The sequence below is a fragment of the Arachis hypogaea genome, chromosome 10, assembly GCF_003086295.3.
Source record: "Arachis hypogaea cultivar Tifrunner chromosome 10, arahy.Tifrunner.gnm2.J5K5, whole genome shotgun sequence".
NCBI classification, from domain to species: domain Eukaryota; kingdom Viridiplantae; phylum Streptophyta; class Magnoliopsida; order Fabales; family Fabaceae; genus Arachis; species Arachis hypogaea.
This window is the reverse complement of record NC_092045.1, coordinates 82,884,419-82,889,631: the sequence shown is the minus strand read 5'-3', so window position 1 is coordinate 82,889,631 and position 5,213 is coordinate 82,884,419. Positions and strand designations below refer to the sequence as shown.

Here is a 5,213-nt window from a genome sequence, read left to right as displayed (position 1 = left end):
GGATTAATGCAATTACTACTATTTTTTATTCAATCACGCTTGCTTCCGTTCTAAGATACTCATTCGTACTTCAATACGAAGGATGTGATGATCCGTGACAATCATCATCATTCTTAATTCTATGAACGCATGCCTGACAACCACTTTCGTTCTATTTGAGCTCAACGTAGTCATTGGGCGACAGCTTGAGTGTGTATCTCTTGGGTCTCTGATTCACGGAATTGATTTACCTTTCCTGACAACAGAGCACTTGAATCCGTGAGATCAGAACCTTCGTGGTAGAGGCTAAAACCAATTGGCAGTATTCCTGAGATCCGGAAAGTTTAAACCTTGTCTGTGGTATTCCGAGTAGGATCTGGGAAGGATGACTGTGACGAGTTTTAAACTCACGAATGTTGGGCACAGTGATAGTGTGCAAAAGGATAGATGTATCCTATTCCAACACAAGTAAGAACCGATAGATGATTAGCCCTGCGGAAACGTACCTAGACCATTTTCACTGAGAGGACGGATGGTAGCCATTGACAACGGTGATCCACCAACATATAGCTTGCCATAGAAGGAGCCTTGCGCGTTTGGAAGAAGAAAACAGTAGAAAAGCAGAGATTCAAAAGACAGAGTGTCTCTGAAACCCCAACCTATTCTCCATTACTGAATAACAAGTATCATTCATTTCATACTCTTTTACTTTTTGCAAACAAAACCTTTTTTATCATTAATCTCCTGACTAAGAGTTACAAGTTAACCATAGCTTGCTTCAAGCCGGCAATCTCCGTGGGATCGACTCTTACTCACATAAGTTATTACTTGGACGACCCAGTGCACTTGCTGGTTAGTTGTGAGGAGTTGCAAAGGTGTGATTGCAATTTTGTGCACTGATGAGCAGATAATTTGTACGCTTTTTGGCATTATTTTTAGTATATTTTTAGTATGTTTTAGTTAATTTTTATTATATTTTTATTAGTTTTAGTTAAAATTCACTTTTCTAGACTTTACTATGAGTTTGTGTGTTTTTCTGTGATTTCAGGTATTTTCTGGCTGAAATTGAGGGACCTGAGCAAAAATCTGATTCAGAGGCTGAAAAGGACTGCAGATGCTGTTGGATTCTGACCTCCCTGCACTCGAAGTGGATTTTCTGGAGCTACAGAAACCCACTTGGCGTGCTCTCAATTGCGTTGGAAAGTAGACATCCTGGGCTTTCCAACAATGTTAATAGTCCATACTTTGCTCAAGATTTGATGGCCCAAACAGGCGTTCTAAGTCAGCTCAAGAATTCTGGCATGAAACGCCAGAACTGGCACAAGAATGGGAGTTAAACGCCCAAACTGGCACAAAAGCTGGCGTTTAACTCCAAGAAAAGTCTCTACAAGAAAATGCTTCAATGCTCAGCCCAAGCACACACCAAGTGGGCCGAGAAGTGGATTTTTATGTCATTTACTCATATTTGTAAACCCTAAGCTACTAGTTCTCTATAAGTAGGACCTTTTGCTATTGTATTTTCATCTTTTGATCATGTTTTTATGATTGAACCCTCTTTGGGAGGCTGGCCACTCGGCCATGCCTAGACCTTGTTCTTATGTATTTTCAACGGTGGAGTTTCTACACACCATAGATTAAGGTGTGGAGCTCTGCTGTACCTCGAGTATTAATGCAATTACTATTGTTCTTCTATTCAATTCGGCTTGTTCTAAGATATCACTTGTTCCTCAACTTGATGAATGTGATGATCCATGACACTCATCATCATTCTCACCTATGAACGTGTGCCTGACAACCACCTCCGTTCTACCTTAGATTGAGTGGATATCTCTTGGATTTCTTAACCGGAATCTTCGTGGTATAAGCTAGAATTGATGGCGGCATTCAAGAGAATCTGGAAGGTCTAAACCTTGTCTGTGATATTCTGAGTAGGATTCGAGGATTGAATGATTGTGACGAGCTTCAAACTCGCGATTGTGGGGCGTTAGTGACAGAAGCAAAAGAATCACTGGATTCTATTCCGACATGATCGAGAACCGATAGCTGAATAGCCGTGCTGTGACAAAGCGCGTTGAACATTTTCACTGAGAGGATGGGACTGTAGCCATTGACAACGGTGATGCCCAACATACAGCTTGCCATGGAAAGGAGTAAGAAGGATTGGATGAAGATAGTAGGAAAGCAGAGAGACGGAAGGGACAAAGCATCTCCATACGCTTATCTGAAATTCTCACCAATGAATTGCATAAGTTTTTCTATCTTTATTTTATGCTTTATTCATAAATCATTCATAACCATTTGAATCTGCCTGACTGAGATTTACAAGATGACCATAGCTTGCTTCATACCAACAATCTCCGTGGGATCGACCCTTACTCGCGTAAGGTTTATTACTTGGACGACCCAGTGCACTTGCTGGTTAGTTGTGCGAAGTTGTGATAAAGAGTTGAGATTGCAATTGACGTACCATGTTAATGGCGCCATTGATGATCACAATTTTGCGCACCAAGTTTTTGGCGCCGTTGCTGGGGAATTAAATGTCCTAACTACAGTTTCGCATTTGTTCCCTGCAATAACAGTGCCAAGTTTTGATCCGGCAACAACACCAATTTTTTGGTGCCGTTGCCGGGGATTGTTTGAGTTTGAACAACTGACGGTTTATCTTGTTGCTTAGATTAGGTATTTTTCAGAATTTTTAAGAATGAATTCTAGTGTTTCAAGGTGATGTTCTTATCATCACCAAAGCTTATTGATCTTCATCAATTTAGCTCTTAAATGCAATGTCCTGCTGAAGCTTGGCTAGCCATGTCTAATTTCTTTAGACTAAAGCTTTAGACTAACATTGCATGATTCCTGGAATTCTATTATAAATTTTGAATCTTTTTATTTTCTTCTCCATATAATTTTCGAAAAAAACCAAAAAAAATTACAAAATCATAAAAATAAAAAATATTTCTTGTTTGAGTCTAGTGTCTCATTTTAGGTTTGGTGTCAATTGCATGTTTCTGTTGTTCTTGCATTTATCATGTGTCTTCATTGATCTTCAAGTTGTTCTTGATGATTTACTTGCTCTGGTCTTTAAATTCTCTTGTCTTGAGTGTTTTGTTGTTTCTCATATGCATTCTCAATTTGTTAGTGTCAGTAGTATACAAACTTCTAAGTTTGGTGTCTTGCATGCATTGTTCATTTGATTTTAGTTGCATTTTGATTATTCCTCATTATTAAAAGTCCAAAAAAATTTTTTAATTTGTGTCTTTTCAAGTCAATAATACAAAGAATTGAAGATTCAGAACATTCAGCAAAGGAATTACACAGAAAAAGCTGGGCGTTCAAAACGCCCAATGAAGAAGGAAAACTGGCATTTAAACGCCAGCCAGGGTACCTGGCTGGGCGTTTAACGCCCAAAAGGGTAGCATTTTGGGCGTTAAACGCCAGAATGTATACCATTCTGCGCGTTTAACGCCAGGATGGCAAAAGAGGGAAGATTTTGTTTTTAATTCAAATTTTTTTCAAGTTTTCAAAATTTTTCAAAATCAAATCTTTTTCAAATCATATCTTTTCAATCATATATTTTCAAAATCAATTTCTTTCCATTTTCAAAAATACTTGCTAACAATTAATGATTTGATTCAACATTTCAAGTATGTTGCCTTTTCTGTTGAGAAAGGTTTAATGTTTGAATCATATCTTTTCTTGTTGGCCAAGTCATTGATTTTAAAAATCAATTTTTTTTAAATTGTTTTTCAATCATATCTTTTCAATTATATCTTTTTAAAACCATAACTTTTCAATCATATCTTTTTAATCACATCTTTTTTTAAAATAATTTTCAATCATATCTTTTTTATTTCTAATTTCAAAATCTTTTTCAAAAATTACTTTATTTCTTCTCAATCTTAGTTTTCGAAAATCAATTACCATTTTTCAAAAATTTCTTTCCCTCTTCTCACATCCTTCTATTTATGGACTAACACTTCTCCTCAATGCACAATTCAAACTCTATCCCTCTTGATAAGTTCGAATTCTTCTACCTCCTCCTTCTATTCTTCTTTTCCTCTGACACCTCAAGGAATCTCTATACTGTGACATAGAGGATTCCATATTTTCTTGTTTTCTTCTCTTTCATATGAGCAGGAGCAAAGACAAAAGCATTCTTGTTGAGGCTGACCCTGAACCTGAAAGGACCTTGAAGCAAAAACTAAGAGAAGTTAAAGCATAACTCTCTGTAGAGGACCTAACAGAAATCTTCAAAGAAGAAGACATGGCAGCCGAAAACAACAACAATGCCAACAATGCAAGGAAGGTGCTGGGTGACTTTACTGCACCTACTCCCGACTTTTATGGGAGAAGCATCTCTATCCCTGCCATTGGAGCAAACAACTTTGAGCTTAAGCCTCAATTAGTTTCTCTAATGCAACAGAATTGCAAGTTCCATGGACTTCCATTGGAAGATCCTCATCAGTTTTTAGCTAAATTCTTGCAAATCTGTGACACTGTCAAGACCAATGAGGTTGACCCTGAGGTCTACAGACTTATGCTATTCCCTTTTGCTATAAGAGACAGAGCTAGAATATGGTTGGACTCACAACCTAAAGAAAGCCTGAACTCTTGGGAAAAGCTAGTCAATGCCTTTTTGGCAAAGTTCTTTCCACCTCAAAAATTGCGTAAGCTTAGAGTGGAAGTCCAAACCTTCAGACAGAAGGAAGGTGAATCCCTCTATGAAGCTTGGGAAAGATACAAACAATTGATCAGAAAGTGTCCTTCTGACATGCTTTCTAAGTGGAGCATCATAGGTATCTTCTATGATGGCCTGTCTGAACTGTCCAAGATGTCATTGGATAGCTCTGCTGAAGGATCTCTTCATCTGAAGAAGACGCCTGCAGAAGCTCAAGAACTCATTGAAATGGTTGCAAATAACCAATTCATGTACACTTCTGAAAGGAATCCTGTGAACAATGGGACGAATCAGAAGAAATGAGTTCTTGAGATTGATACTCTGAATGCCATACTGGCTCAGAACAAAATATTGACTCAGCAATTCAATATGATTTCTCAAAGTCTGTTTGGAATGCAAGATGCACCAGGCAGTACTAAGGATGCTTCATCTGAAGAAGAAGCTTATGATCCTGAGAACCCTTCAATGGAAGAGGTGAATTTCATGGGAGAACCCTATGGAAACACCTATAATCCTTCATGGAGAAATCATCCAAACCTCTTATGGAAGGATCAACAGA

The 5,213-nt window shown here is 38.0% G+C and overlaps 1 non-coding gene across 1 annotated transcript; it reads right to left on the bottom strand.

The window, feature by feature from the left end:
• Positions 1-4,645: 4,645 nt before the first annotated feature.
• Positions 4,646-4,753, bottom strand: LOC112718476 (small nucleolar RNA R71). The gene has a single exon (XR_003160815.1). It is a non-coding gene; the product is annotated as a small nucleolar RNA R71 (small nucleolar RNA).
• Between the last annotated feature and the right edge of the window lie 460 nt (positions 4,754-5,213).